This window comes from Chlorocebus sabaeus, chromosome 22 (genome assembly GCF_047675955.1).
Source record: "Chlorocebus sabaeus isolate Y175 chromosome 22, mChlSab1.0.hap1, whole genome shotgun sequence".
Taxonomy (NCBI): domain Eukaryota; kingdom Metazoa; phylum Chordata; class Mammalia; order Primates; family Cercopithecidae; genus Chlorocebus; species Chlorocebus sabaeus.
In genome coordinates, this window is record NC_132925.1 from 77,986,614 (window position 1) to 78,003,336 (window position 16,723).

At 39.7% G+C, this 16,723-nt stretch overlaps 1 protein-coding gene across 2 annotated transcripts in view; it reads right to left on the reverse strand.

Annotated features, from left to right (window-relative positions):
• Positions 1-16,723, reverse strand: part of PTPRG (protein tyrosine phosphatase receptor type G) — a 747,279-nt gene that overhangs the window by 503,601 nt on the left and 226,955 nt on the right. The window lies entirely within an intron of this gene.

Genomic DNA, 16,723 nt, shown 5'->3' on the forward strand with positions numbered 1-16,723 from the left:
AAGTACAAAAATTAGTCTGGCGCGGTGGCGGGTGCCTGTAATTCCAGCTACTTGGGAGGCTGAAGCAGGAGAATCACTTGAACCTAGGAAGCAGAGGTTGCAGCGAGCCGAACTCGCGCCATTGCACTCTAGCCTGGGCGACAAGAGCACGACTCTGTCTCAAAAAACATAAATAAATAAAAGTACTGTGCACCGTTCTGTCCCCACCACAGAACACCCTTCTTTCTCCACTCCTCAGGAAACATCACTTTCTTCACCCAACTTGAAACACTAATCCTGAGAAATCAGACTAGGGATTGTGCCAACCTCACAGGGAAGTCTCTGGCATGGAGGCAACTTGAACGCCATCAAGAACTAGCACCAACCTCTAATCTAGCCAAGGCACCGAGAAGCATCCTTGGGAAACTCCCTAAGTTCTTGTACCTAGTAATCTTCAAATAAAAATTCCCTATCCTCTACTAGTGCTCAGGGTATTTTTGACCCACAGAATTTTTCTTTGTGTCTTTATCTTTGAAATTGGAGCTGCAATAACATGTCACCCGTCTTCAACTCACCTGGAAAACCTACCACCTTCTAGAAAACTGGCTCTATGAAAAAACATACCAAATCAGCTTAAAATCAGTAATACATCTGTCACCGTCCTACCCTCCCACCCCATAACAAGCCGATGGACATAGTCACAACAATATTTATTCAGCAATTAGAATTTTCCAGACACTGGTCTAAGCATTGTACCGCAGTCTTTATTTTTCACTATATTTCCATTATTAGATCCGTAAGATAGATGAGGAAACTGAGGCACAGAGTTTAAATTACCTTCCAGGTACACAGCTAGGAAGTTAGCAGGGTTGGAATTCATACCCACCCCAGTCTGGCTTTAGTGTCCATCCTCTTAACTGTGATAGCACAGCATCTCCCAAATTCAGAATTCAACCACTTGAACAATAAAATAAATACACTTACGGCTCTGGGGGAAAATGTTATGTCCACACTCTCAAGGGAGTAGTGAATAGCTCCCAACTCCTAAAGTGTGAGCTGCACATAGTGACTTTCCTACAAGGACTACAGTATGGTGGGGGGCAAACTTACAGTGGAGAAATCTAACAAACATTAACTCAGTCCAGGAGATCAAGGTCATAAATTGTGTTGAAAGCAAGTACCCTTGATAGGATGTGATCAAAATGGCACTTTACCTGTGTTATCTTCTACCTCAAAACCTATAAGCCCCATGTAATTATGAGGAAAACATTAGGTAAATCCAAATTGAAGGACATTCTATGGAATATATGACCAGTACTCAACATTGTCAAGGTCATTAAGAACAAGGAAAGTCTGAGAAACTGTTGCAGTCCCGCAGAACCAAAGGAGACATGATGACTAGATGCAATGTAGCATCCTGTACGGGATCTTAAGGGAACAGAAAGGACATTAGGTAGAACTAAGGCTATCTGAATAGCCAAGGTTTCGGGTTCTAGTAATGACGAGAACTCTGCTTAGGAACGGAAGGCTGGCTTTGTACTGTATAGATTATGAACTTTAATCAAAATGTATCAATTTTGGTTCTTTACTGGTGATAAATGTACCAACCTGATGTAAATGGTTAACAATAGAAAAAACTGGATTTGGGGTATATGGGAACTCTTTATTTTCATAATAGAATTTCACAATACCATTGGAAAGACAGTTTATTCCTGTAAGAGGTAATTCATGCAATTATCATAATAGTATTTCACAATACTATTATGAAAATAGTAGAGTTCTGTAAATCAAAATTATTTCAAAATAAAAAATTTCTTTAAATGTTTATGTCCCTAATATGCGGAGAGAAGGTAAAAAAGACCAAGAAACCCTCAAGGTTTCAGGTTCTAGCAAAGACGAGAACTCTGCTCAGGAACAGAAGGCTGGCTCTGTACTGCACAGCTCTACCCATCAACAGGAGCCCAAAGACTCACCATGCCTCTGGTCTGTTCTCTCTCCTTCCTTTTCTACTTGCTGCTCATCCACAAAAGCAGAACATTTCATTCATTAGTCAAGCCCTTATCTCCAACTCTTGAGTTATCAGACTGGCTGTTTTTGAGCCAACTTTTACTGGAAGATGCTACAGATGAAAAGACAAGACCTTCACTAAGGGTCTTTTCGAAAGGTAAAGGTGAAAAGATTCAAAATAACTGAAAGGGTTTAAAAAAAAAAAAAAAAAGCAACAACAGCAGCACTTTGAATGCCTGATGAGGGTGGTAAAGAACAGGCTCTTTAAAATGCAAAGTGACTGTGAAAAAATTTTTATTTCTTTCAGGGAAATGTTTTGGATATAAGTCTCAGAGGAAGCATAGTGAGTTGGCAAGTGATTTTGATTTGATACGCATTACACTGATAAAAGTAATTTCATGCCTGATATTACTGTCCATACCCTAAAAGCCCTTCTGAACCTACCAAAAGCATTAACTAGTTGTCATTTACTGTCACATATGGCATTTTGGTAGGAACCTATATAGCGGTGAAGTGTGTGGGGGGGAAGAGATCCTAACATCTTGAGTGGATATTTTAGCATTTATAGCTACAGTTGTATCTATTTTCTTTCCACAATCATCTGAAGTGTTTCTTTCCTACATCACAGCTAATAAACTCTTTAAAAGCTCCCCATGATACTGGGCAGGGTTAATCTTTGTGGGAAGACAGTGTATTCCTATAAGAGATAATTTATGCAATTGTCTGTATTAAAATGCAGACAAGCATTTTAAGAATGAAGAAAAAATTATTCAACCATAACTGTCTCAACAGTATTACTATATGCTTGGATTCAGTAGACAGACTCAAATATCTCTCTGCCTTCTTTAATTTTATGCTGGTAAGAATGGTCCACTGATCTGGTTTTTCAAAAATTTCATCCTCATCCTTCTTTTTTTCATTTTTTTCTCCCTCTCTCCCACTCTTCTCATCCCTCCTTCATCTTTCCTTCTTTCTGACATTAAAAATGAGAGTTGAGGATCAGGTAACCCAGGAGGGGAAACTGAGGGTGCTGTCAAGCCTCCTTCCCCACACCACACTCTGGGCAGTCAGCACTATCTAACACCAACATACAACCTCAGGACTCGGCTTTACAACTCGACTTAAGCACAGAGCTCTAATGAGGTACTTGTAATCAATGGCACCACATGGAAAACCTAGTTCCATACCTGAAAAACCAAAAACCTTGATTTACAAAGGAAGGCGGGGGTAGGGGGATAAATGACTCCAGGCTTGTGATGACACAAAAACCAAAACATCCCAGCCTCCCTGTTCTTCTCACACCTGTGCCTCTCCACAGAAAGGGGCCTTTCTTTCACAGAGTGATGTTTGTATCAACAATTTTTTCTTTGTTATTAAAGAAAAACGTTACTAACATTTAGTATACACCTAAGACCAATGTGCCTCCCATAATTACCTTATTTCATGAAGTCAGACACCAATGATTTTAAGACTCAGCCCAATCTCAGCGGTGTTCAAATATGGGGGGAAAAAACCCCGACAATTTTCAAACATTACTCAATGAAAAGTATATTCCAATTTCAGAGATATTAAAATGTGAAGAAGAAATTTCTGCATCAATGAGACCTGTTAAATGGTTTAATCCTCAAGGCGAGCTACAACACAGTAAGCATCATTTCTATATTTCACAGATGATGGAAACCTGGCTCAAAGAGCTCATGATGAACATCTCAGCTCCTGGGAGGAACATGAACATTTCTGTGCTTCCTGGCCTCTAACAACCTCGCAGAACCGGGAGCGGCTCTACCTTCTCCTACAGTCCCTCATTTGATTTCTTATTTCCAAATACATAGAGCTGAATCCAACAACTAACCCTTCACCTGGGAGAAAACAGATGAACACAATGGTTTCATGAAAACATACGGAGTAAGCCAACAACTGCCATTCAGCCTCTACAGATTTTGGGGTGTCTAGTATGTGCCACCACCAGGCCTTGGGTTAAGCCAGAAAAGACAGTGAAGAGAGAAACAAAATCTTGCCTTGTGTCTGGTAAGACAGACAAAAACAATAAAGTTAACAGCAACAATATAAACATATTAAGGCAAGTAACCTCTGGAGAGGCCACACTAAAGAATCGACACGAAATCTATGACCTAAAAAGACAGAAGGATTCATCCACAAAAGGAAGCAAAGAGAATCCTGCACACAAGGGTAAAGGTGTGGGCAACAAACACAAAGGGGCAATCCCCTCCCCGCCATGCTGTCCTATAGCCCTTGCCACAATGGTCAACTTGCACAGAGCGCAACACAGCGTCATGCAGACTTTGTCCTTCCTAGGCAGCTGCTGTCTCGAGGAACCAAGTGCTGCCCACTCAGGCTCTGGAGCTGGCAGCTCTCCGCTCTCCTGGCTCTTGAGTGCCCTTTAATGACCCCAGGAGTCACAGCTGTTATTTATTACATTCCTCTTTGGTTTTGAGTCATCTAAGAGGAAAACATATCAATATTCTTTGCTGCAGGGCAAGTTTCTACAATCTCCTTTTCTATCTCTGCAGCCAAGATTAAGGGGGAAGCTCAGGAAACCTAACGAGTTATCTGAGTCTGGACTATTGGATTAACAGCACCTACCATCAGCCTCCCGGGTCATCTGTCTCTTTAATCTTGCTCAATAGATAACATTTGGGAAAAGCTCCCTTGACTTCTAGAGACATTATTTTCCGTTAGAAGCTATGAGGACGTCCCCTCTGGTCATCAAATTTAATGGGATGATTATTAAAGGGAATTTGCTAATATTAATGCCCACTTTCAACTTGAGGGCCTGAGCTACAAATTTCTCCCCATTTTGGCTGGTGGGGAACGGGCCAAGGACAAAATCTTAATAAAGTTAAAGAGGTATCTGCTGCTGTTCAATTATTTAATATATCATGTACGGCAAAGGTAGTGATGCATTATCTACCCAAAGATATGATTATACTCAAAGCCATACAAACTTTTACTATGCAGAGGCCACTTCATAATGGGGGTGGGGAGACACCGTATATACAAAGTTCTAAATTACAATAGTGATCAATAGCCTTAAAAATAACAAAAACAGCTGGTATAGACTAAGCACTTATGCCAACCAGGCGTGTCTGGATTTTGTCATTTAATCTCTCAACATGTGAAGGTAGATACTACTCCCACTTACTTTTTTCTTTTTGAGACGGAGTCTCACTCTGTCACCCAGGCTGGAGTACAGTGGCGCGATCTTGGCTCACTGCAACCTCCGCCTCCCCGGTTCAAGCGATTTTCCTGCCTCAGCCTCCTGAGCAGCTGGGATTACACGTACCTACCACCATGCCCAGCTAATTTTTGTATTTGTAGTAGAGATGGGGTTTCACTATGTTTGTCAGGCTGGTCTTGAACTCCTGACCTCAGATGATCTGCCCGCCTCGGCCTCTCAAAGTGCTGGGATTACAGGTGTGAGCCATCACGTCCGGACTATTCCCGCCTACTTTTTACAGAAAAAAAAGTAAGATTTAGTGAGGTTACTACTTCTTGACCTTCACAGCCTGTGCTCTTAAGCCCTATACCACAACAAAGAAATACAGCACAGTGTTCAAGTCCATAAGCAACAGACTCAGATGACCATGACCAAAATCCCAGCCCCACTACTTATTAGTTGTATGACCTCTGAAAAGCTGTTTATTCTAAGCCTCGGTTCCTTCATCTGTAAAATGGGATACTAAAAGAGATGAACAGATAAGGTTGGCAGGAGGATTAAATGAAACACTTCGCACCATGTCAGGAATATATTAAGTATGCAGTGAATGCTAATCATTGATACTGCTGCTTCTGCTGCTACTTACTAGTAACAGTGAGGTCACTTTCCTAGTTGACTCTACACCACCAACAACTTAGTATTCATTTATTTTAACCACTCATATTATGACTAAGTCCAAATACCATCATTAATATAATATGAACCAGAAGTTATAGAGTACAAAATACACCTAATTCCTTTCTTATTCTCAGGCAGGAGACTGACTCTATCCACAGATAAGTTCCCACAGTTGAAGACCAATTCAGGGAACAAAAACACCAGCTTTTAAATGAACATCTTCACTACAACCTGATGAATTTACTCATTTTTCAGAGTACACAACCTGTAGATTATGGTTAAAATGCATAAGGGAATGTTCCATGTTTGAAAGATGTTTGCATATTCAACTTGTAAGCAGCAATCTGCTCTGGTGTAAGCAAAGCATGCTATCACTGACGTCTTATATTTCAATTTTCTTTACACCAAAACAACAAAATATTTAAACAGTTAACATCTGCTCAAAGACCTAAGAGACGAAAGACTTCGGAAGGCATGGGCGGTATGTTGACTACTGAAAAAGTCAAATTACATAGGGGCCAGATTTTTGAAAGCCTGACCTATTGTGTCAGAAAAGGAGAGCCAAATGCCAGAAAATATATGGAGGGAAAACCAAAACCATAAACAATCTGAGAATATTTAAATGAACAGATGGCAATAGAAAAATAAAGACAAGAAGAACTTTTTAAAATAATAGTAATTCTAACACACCCTTAAGAAAGAAAGATACCCCGCCCTACAAACAAGTCCATAATAATTAATTATACAAATTCTATTCTGATTTTTTTTTAAAGCAAAATGGAGATGGGGATGGGAATCCATGAAAGTAATGAGAAAGAGAGAATTTAGATAAAAGCATTCATGCAAAATGGCCTTCTGTGCTCAAGTCAAGGCAGTTGGGCAAACGAAACAGAAAAGTTAGCCTTTCTCCAACACTAAGCAGACATGCGAAAATCTGTGACATTAACTTCCAGGGATGTCACTTCCTCTACAGAAAAATCACTTTGCTCCAACAAGATATTTGGTGGAAACAACTTCAATATGCCATGGAAAAACTTCAGGCTAGTTCTAATTGAATAATCAAAAAGATGTTTATTTCTGTATGGCAGGGAGAAACAGAGAACAGATGATCCTCACAGTGTCTTTTTCACCACCTAGCCAAACTTAGAATTAATTTTGGTCCTTTTAGTTCAAGGAAACTGGCAAGGGGTGGAGGCAGTGGCCAGAAAAAAAACAACAAGTAGACAGCATCTAGAAAGCTGTACTGGACAGGACTTCTGTCAATTTGCAAGTTAAGGCTTTGGTTGGTAAGAATAGCTTATTATTATTACTTTTTTTTATCAATAGCTTTTTGTGTCCCTTTCCCCAGTGCATTGAGTATTTTTTTATAGAAAGGAACATAAATATAAGTCAAATAAATACCATAAGGAATTGACTCAAATAATTCAAAAGTTTAAGGTACAAAGCTCCAGATACAGCTGGTTCAGGTATCGTCACAGCTCTGGTTCTCTTTCTACCTTCCAGGCCAACAAGTTGCCTTCGCAAAGCCAAAACTGCAGCATACTCTTCTTTGGATGAGAAACGCATGCAAAAGAAGATAAATTCTGTTTGGGAGGGGACTAGCAAACTCAGAAAAGATGCTCATTAGCCTTGCTTGAGACACATAACCAGTCTTGAAACCACCACTTTGGCTAAGTACACCACAAACCCAGGTGACATATCCATTCAAGTGAAAGAGACCGGGCTGGGTAAGTGGTCCACTCCCATTCTGGTCACAGTGACAGACAGCCGCACGAGAAGCCAGAAGCAGGGACGATAGGAACCGATGGGCTGGACCAATAAAGAGACAAATCCTGACATGCATCCAATATTCACAATCATTCACTGAACCTTAGAGACCTTTCCTCCACATGTTTTTATTTCCTATCTTATATTTCTTGTGCCGCTCTCAAAGCCATTCTACTTAAGAATGATAGTTTTCTATTGATTTAGTTTTCTATTTAAGAATGAATGCCAAGCTGTGGGCTGGAAGAAGATTACAGGCTCATGCCTGTAATCTCAGCACTATGGGAGGCCAAAGTGGGCAGATCATGAGGTCAGGAGATCAAGATCATCCTGGCCAACATGGTGAAACCCCGTCTCCACCGGAATACAAAAAATTAGCTGGGCATTGCAGCACACGCCTGTAGTCCTAGTTACTTGGGAGGCTGAGGCAAGGGAATCACTTGAACCCAGGAGGCGGAGGTTGCAGTGAGGAGTTCACGCCACTGCACTCCAGCCTGGCAACCGAACGAGACTCCATCTCAAAGAAAGAAAGAAAAAAAAAATTTTTTTTTAATTTAAAAAAAAAAAAAAAAAAAAAGGCCAGGCGCAGTGGCTCAAGCCTGTAATCCCAGCACTTTGGGAGGCTGAGACGGGCGGATCACGAGGTCAGGAGATCGAGACCATCCTGGCAAACACGGTGAAACCCCGTCTCTACTAAAAAATACAAAAAACTAGCTGGGCGCAGTGGCGGGCACCTGTAGTCCCAGCTACTAGGGAGGCTGAGGCAGGAGAATGGCATAAACCCGGGAGGCGGAGCTTGCAGTGAGCTGAGATCCAGCCACTGCACTCCAGCCTGGGCAACAGAGCAAGACTCTGTCTCAAAAAAAAAAAAAAAGTTCTGTTTTCCATGGGAAACAGAACTAAGAAAAACGTGGCATAGCACACCTGAGACTTGAACTCAAATTCCTGAATTCATTGATGGAATGGGCCAAGAGCTGAGAAGAATGTGGCATAGGTCAATGTGAGCCCACTAAGTGTAGGCTCAAGGGAGAAGTAAAGCCATTTAGGAGGCCAAGGAGGGAAAACTGCTTGAGCCCAGGGGTCTGACACCAGCCTGGACAACACAGTGAGTTTCTATCTCCACAAAAAACTTAAAAATATTAGCTGGGCATGGTGGCACACACCTGTAGTCCCAGCTACGGAGGGGTGTCGGGGGTAGTTGCCTGCGGAGCTGAGGTGGGAGGATAACTTACGCCCGGGAAGTCAAGGCTACAATGAGTTGTGATGGCACCACTGCACTCAGCCTGGGTGACAGAAGAACTGGTCCTTCCCCCACCCGCAACTCCCCACCTCAAGAAAGAAGACACAAAGTCATGTGCCTGCCAGAGTCCCCTTTGGTGACACTACACCAACTATAAGACTACAGATCTCTCCTCTTCCGTGCTCCCCTAAAAACTTCTGTACTCTGAGGTCACAGCAACCCAAGCAAAAAGGGGAGCTCTAACAAGTGAGGCATTCCAGTGTCTAGAACTAAAGATCCTACTTATTTATTATACAGGAAGATGCATTCAACATGTACCTTTCTGCCTTCCATTTCTCTTAAAACTCTGCAAATCATTAACAAAATCTAAAATAAATTCACTAATAAATGATACCTCTGAAAGCAAAAGAGGACCTTAAACAACATCCGAACTAGCACAGACACTTGTAGTTTATAGATGTCATTGAATAAATCTTATAAGTTTATTAGAAATAGGCTGGGCCCGATGACTCATGCCTATAATCCCAGCACTTTGGGAATCCAAGCTGGGTAGATCACCTGAGGTCAGGAGTTTGAGACCAGTCTGGCCAATATGGTGAAGCCCCGTGTCTACTGAAAATATAAACATTAGCCAGGCATGGTGATACATGTCTGTAATGCCAGCTACTCAGGAGGCTGAGGCAGGAGAATCACTTGAGCCCGGGAGGCAGAGGTTGCAGTTACCCGAGATCCCGCCACTGTGCTCCAGCCTGGGCAACAGAGCAAGATTCCGTCTCAAAAAAAGTAAGTAAATGAAGTTATTAGAAATACAGCATCTGAAACAGTTACAAATACGTACCCAACTACTCTTGCCTCAAACAGGTTATCTAAGTAAAAGAATCATTTTGGTTCCTAAAGTCACTTGGTAAGTTTGACTCAAAGGCTAGGACAACAGGCCTCAAGAAACTTACCTTTGCAACAGAAAATTATTTCCCAGACTCTGTGGAAGCAAGTCTAAATGACAAATCTAAGAAACAATACATTGTAAATACCTGAGACAAATGCTGACTTTGTTTTTCCAGCCCACTGAGAAAGGACAGTTTCTTGCTTCCCAAAACTATTCTCAAAGCTTCAGCTCTAATAGCTTAGGATCAATTATATATAAATACATGTGCAGAAGTCAAGTCAAATAATAAAAATTATATCATACTTTTTCCCCGTTTCATTAATAATTTGGCAACATGGCAACCATTGATTAGACTATTGTTTTAAACCGTTAACCAACACCCCTATCTTAACCACGGTAAAAAGAAAAAGGAGGTGCTGACTGATAATACATTTCAACTATGAATATCCTTGCTAACATACAACAGATCAAAAACTCAGATTTTATATACACTTTAATCTTATCAATATTCAAAAAAGTATCAACAAATCAATCCTTGTACATACCTATGTCAGAGATGAATGACTTGTTCAGATGTATTTTCCTAGATGAAATAATTAAATCACAACGTGAATAACTGAATTTCAGGAAAAAAATTACCAAACCAAAAAAAAAAAAAATCACAGGAGCCAAAGAATTTGAGATGAAAGGGATTCTGAGACTGAAAAGTTATCTTGTAACGCTTCGGTGAAGCTATTTGTGGAACCAAGGGCAAAGTAAATAGCTGTAAAGCTCTGCTTCAGTACTTCCTCATGTGTATACGTAGGGAAAGTATACATCTATAACCTTATACACGAACTTAGCCAAGAAGCAAAACACATCAGCAGCAACTCTGCTTTCCATGGTTCTTTTTCTAACTCCAAAAGCTCTAATAAACTCACAATTGATGTTTTCAGTAAAACAGTACATGGTCTGAGTTTTGTCATGAACTTTGATTTTAATCCAAACCACTAGACTAAAACATTTTTGTTCAATTCCAAGTTTGTAATAAATAGGTGCCCAAGATAGTGATGAAGGCAAGATGGCGTTCCTAAAGTACCCTGGGCTTAAGGAAGGGACAGACGGAGAAGAGAAGGCAACAACTCGAATGGTTCACCACCCCAGCAAGTCCAGCAACATTAGGGGACAAAGACTTTCTAAATTAACAGAAAAACCATCTAGCCTCAGGGTTCCTCCAGTACAAGTGTGAGATGGGGAGAGGGCAGTCACCCTCTGTACTCCACTGCCCACGACAGACACGGCTAAGTGATCACACCAGTCTACCCCACCGAGCTAGGTACAGCCTGTGAACTCTGCAACGCAGGGAGAAACCAGTCACTGGAATAAGCACATCAGCTGAAGCCCACGGCCATGCTGACCCTGATGGTACCAAGAAACAGCTGCTGAAAATGAAGCACTAAATCATGTGATGTACAAGATCTCAACCAGGACAGGATAGGCCAGTTGTGGAAATTCACTCCATGCACAAAATTGATTGTCCCCAGATTAGAGGACTAGATTTTAGTGATTATTCTCATCTCACCTCACTTACAACAGAAGCCTCAAATCACAATCAACTCGTGAAACAAAGCACCTCCAAAACAAGAAGTCGTCATACCTGTGAGTAAATTTCCATTACCATATACAAACACTTAGAGTTTCAGAACTCTTCATCCTTTTCAAATAAAATACTTACTTAAATACAGATACATTGATCTATAGATACATCAGGTCACGGAAACAAAGACAGACTATCCATATAAAGTACTGAATGCAAAGCACTGAAGGGTCCAATGAAGGAAGAATATGTTATTTTTGTCCTCATTGTTCTGTATTATGAGAAACTAGAGGCTAGGCACACTCGTTCATGCCTGTAATCCTAACACTTTGAGAGGCTAAGGCTGGAGGATCACTCGAGACCAGGACCAGGAGTTTGAGACCAGCCTGGGCAACATAGGGAGACTCTGTCTGTACAAAAAAATTTAAAAATTAGCCAGGCATTGTGGCATGCACCCATGGTTCCCACTACTTAAGAGGCTGAGGTGGGAGGATCACCTGAGCCCGAGATGTCAAGGCTACAGTGAGCTGAGATCCTGCTACTGCACTCCAGTGTGGGTGACAGACTGCAAGCCTTCAAATAAAGAAAAAAAAAAAAAGAGAAGAAAAGAAAAGGAGAACAGAAACAAGACATACTAGTGCTCAATAATGATTGTTAAATTAAATGTAAGAAAAAAGTATTAAGACACAGCACCTAAACATAAGGAAAGACATGCAAAATAACACAGAACAGCAACAATGACTAAGTCCCAAAGTGAGAATTTGTCAGCCAGGGTAGGGAGCAAGTCTTGGTAAGAGGAGCCTTCATCTAGAAAAAGGTTCAGCAAACTAGAGCCAAATCCAGCCCTCTGTTATTTCTAAATAAAGTTTTATTGGTACTCAAAAGTGACCAATTGTTTAGTTATTGTCTATGGATGCTTTCATGTGGCTGAGCTGAACAGCTACAACAAAAACTACATGACTCACAAAGCCAAAAAAAAAAAATATTAACCATGTGTCTCTTTATAGGACAAAAACATTTGCAACCTCTAGTCTAGAACAAACAGTAGCTAGAACTACAGTGATCTGTGAACTTGCACTGAAAAAGAAATAATCTTTATTTTCAACAATATCAAACTGGTTGTTAAATTCAGCATTTAGCAATTCCTTCGATTTACCAATGTAGGAAAACCCACAGTACTATTAGCAATACTTGAGAATTTGTCATCATGAGAAATCACTCACATTACAGTTGCTGCAGGTATCTCAAAATGTCACAGGCACTCATGACAACTTTAATATTATGATAGTTGTTATACCTGCTACTAGATCTTGTAATGTGTTAATACAATGTTCATGCATTGCCAATCACAAATTTTAATATTTTGATAACTCAATAAAATTATTTCCCTCTGTAACCCTGTGTACTCTGGTTGAGAAGTAAAACATATTTATTATATATCTAATAGTCCTTGACACATGATCGTCTTCCAAATACACAGGAATGAAAAGTGAATCTCTGCTTCGACACTTAGAAGACGCCGTGAAGCACCCATTGATGCTGAAAACAAGTCTCAACCATGGAGTAAATCACTATTAAACTGGGAAAAAGAAAGAAGTTGGCCGTTTGTCCTTTGAGGACAGGAAGACACAAGCAAAAGGAGGCTCTCAAACTGGGAGCTACTGTCAAACTGGGAACACTTTGAATACTGCTACAAATCCCTTATTTTCCTTAGACAAACTCACAAGTTTGTCCGAGACAGCGGGAGCCATCTTCAAGGAAAAAAAAAAACGACACCAGTGGAGACGATATCCTTGAGGGAATAAATGGCCTAATTTCAAGAATTTTAACAGGACTCCACTGGGTAACGAGGGGTATCACTAAAGCCATCGTGATCACAAATGCCTACCTAAGAAGGTAATTCTCATATAAACGGAAACTGTTTTACAGTCCATCAAGTCAATAAATCGGCCTTTTAAGAAGTTTTTAAGAACAAATTGACTTTAACAACTCCATAGGAACCATTGTGAGATAATTATGTCCATCATACCAAAATTAAAGGCTTCCAATAAGGTATGAACATTAAGGTCTGGGGTCAGTGATCAAGCATTTATGGGCTTCCCAGAAGGACCTAATAAAGCGGACTATGGTGATTCAGTAACTGTCTGTACTGTCCCGCATTACTTAGGGGCTCTTTACTTCACAGATCACTGAAAAGCGAAACTAATGATACCACTCGGAATCTTTACCATTTCAAACGCCAATGAGATCACCCATCCACTAAAACTAAGCACAGCAAAGTTTTTCAAACACAGGCAATGTGATGCTACCAAAGTTGCCTTAGATTCATTCAGGGAAAAGGCAGGAAAGGAAGTAACCGCATAAATTAAGTAATTCCTGCTATGGAGTTTTTCTTGTTTCTGGATTCTTTCCAGAGTAATTATCCTTAATCATTTACAGGAAATACAAATGAACATTAAAAGGCCATCAGGAATTATTCATCACCATAATTCCTTCTTTATCAATCACTTTATTTGGGGTTGGGGTGGAGAGAAGAAAAGACACATTTTTCAACTCAACATTAAGTATTAATATTTGCTTCTTAGGTTAAATAACTATTTTTTTGCACACAAAGGATTCAGCTTTGGAGAAGTACAAGCGATTCTTTTTTATGTTATGAAGAGCTTTTGAAGAAGGATACCAGATCACTAACTATTTCCCTTTTTGGGATATATGTTAAAAACCAAAACTGTGTTTTGCTTAGAAAAACTGGCATTGAAACATGGGAGATCATGGTGATAATTCAGAAAGAATTCAGAAGACATCTGTTTTCTCTTGTCTTTAAGCAGTTACGGTGCGTAAGGCTTCTATCCCCAGTGGGACATTTCAAAGACATAATGCTAACTTTCCTGAAATTTAGCATATTCTAAATCTACATGATATAATCAGAGAATGATCATTTAAAGATACATTAGTTTCAAAACTTGATAGGCATATGTCATTTCTGGTGTCTTAAAAAAATCATGAGACATAAGTATAAAAATAGAACCACAAAGGTAAAATTAGGTCTTTTCTCCAAAAATAATACTCCTACCTGTTTCTGACACTATCAGTGATACATACCCAGTCTGGGGGTGGATTTCTTTCCTCTTTTCTAACTCTTCACTATGTTGACTCTCCAACCACCCTTGAATTCCTATAATAGTTACGATAACCAGCCTGGCTGTTTAAACATTTTTCTTAAGGCCCTCTGAAGATAAAGAACCATAACTGGTGACCAACTGATGAAATAACTCATAAGGCTCAAGGTATCAAGTCAAGCCACGGCCAAATACAGTACTAAGTCAAGTTTATTCATATCATGTGCTTGCCATGCCATAAAGTAAGCCCAAGCCACAAGCTATGAATGTTCTTTTCTCAGATTAAAAGCTAGGAACAATCAAGGAAGAAGAATAAAATGAATTTTTTAGAAGCTAAAGTGTCCACTGACCAATGCAAATCGCCTTCTTTTAATTTCTCAACAACCACCGTAACAGGCACATCTGACACTACCTATTCTACCCTCCAAAGATTATGGGGGAAAATATGTTTGTTTTTATTTCCGTAGTAAACGATTAGAAAAAAGCCAGAGGCACGTGTATAACTTGGAAAACCTACATATGATGTTCATTTAAGGTGGCTTTTATTTATAAGTCTAATTAGTAGTTGTCACTTCCTGTTTAGAGAAGGGACTACAGAAAAAGTGTGACTGGGGAGAAGGGGTGATTACTGACAGGCCCGAGGAAGTACACGAATCCAAGGAAAGGAACAAACAGGAGAGAAGTGGCCCTACTTCCCTTAGCTGAGTGTGTATGTGTCTGTGTGTTGGAGGCATGTGTGTGAGGCAGGCTGTTCATTAGTGTATTATCATCATGACCCTACCGAAATGTTCAACCCATCCTCAGGTAACTACTTATGAGTTCTCTATGGTTGTCAATGTGTATCTGTATTTAAAGATTTTATACTGTATTCTAAGAAGATTTATCAACATGAGTACCCTCATGCTTTCAATTCGACACAGAATATTTTATACTTCCTATTTTACTTTCTCCCTGAACAACATCTGTTTATCAAGTGAGTACTATCATTTGAAACCAGGTCTACAACAGCAAAACAGAGCAAGACTGATTCAAAATATAAAGCTAATTTGACCCCCCCAAAATCTGCTTTTACCAGAAGCATGCAGCTAATGAAGATCTAAGGATTTGGGAAGGTCTTTAATTAGCCTGAATTATCAAGATAATTACATTGATTTTTGCTAAAGTCAATTCATTCTTAATTGGTGATGCTAATTATATAAATATATCTCTCTTCTACAATGTTCTAGATTTTTTCAAACCAAACAGTTTTCGGTTTAATTTTTCTAGATAGGTGCTAAATTGCACGTTTCATTTTACATTTGTAAAAACAAACCCCTGGTGTGGACATGACCTAAAAAAGTATGTATATCTCCTGAATTGTCCTCCCTCTAAGAGCATCATTCTAAAACCCAAATATGGCAGAGGTTAATGTGCAGAACCTATACTTAATTCACAAACGTGGCTTGGAAAAATGGTTAGCAGTTGCCTGTTAGAAGCACAAGCATGGAAATTTCTGTAGCATTTCTGCATGTAATTAGCCTCTTTTTTCCCTCAGCTATTTATAAATGCATAAATATACCTGTGCTCTACGTAATGATGACAGACAGTGACAACATATTGATATACAGTGCCACTTCGTACTTGGAAATGAATATTTCATTAGCTGAGTTATCACTGCTGGGTTACGACCTTCAACTCTCTAATTTTAAATTCATCCGTTTTCAGACTATTAAGCTGTTCTTGAGCACACCACAGAAATTACAGACGGAGAGGTAAATTTTCAAGATAATTTTTAATTTCAAAAAAGGTCAAGGATATGCATACTAAATTCTTTAAAAGAATTGTAACTCATTATGAGAGCAAATGGGTCATTTTGGTTGTTAATGGTATTTGCTTCTACATGTAAAAATGGAAAGGCAGAAGAAACAGATCACGATCACTGAACGAAATTATCAAGCTCCTAATTTACCAGTGCTATGCATATGAAACTTAAAGAACAACTATGCAGATGATCAACTAACTAGATCTGGATTAAGTCTTGTGGAAACTTAAAGTGAAACACAGATGTTGGCTTCTAATTCAGCCTCAGCATCCTCAACCACAGTACATACCCCTCCCAGGAATAAACTCTATGATTCATTTGACTCACTCACACAAACTCTCTCCCCCACCCACTTAGGTTAAGACTATGTCTTTATAGAATCAAAAATATTTACATATTATGGTGTGCATTAAGAAATAAGTATCTGAAAAAAATGAAGGAAGGGAAAATCATTAGTTAATGACAGCTGCTTCTCGCTCAATCCAACATCACCTA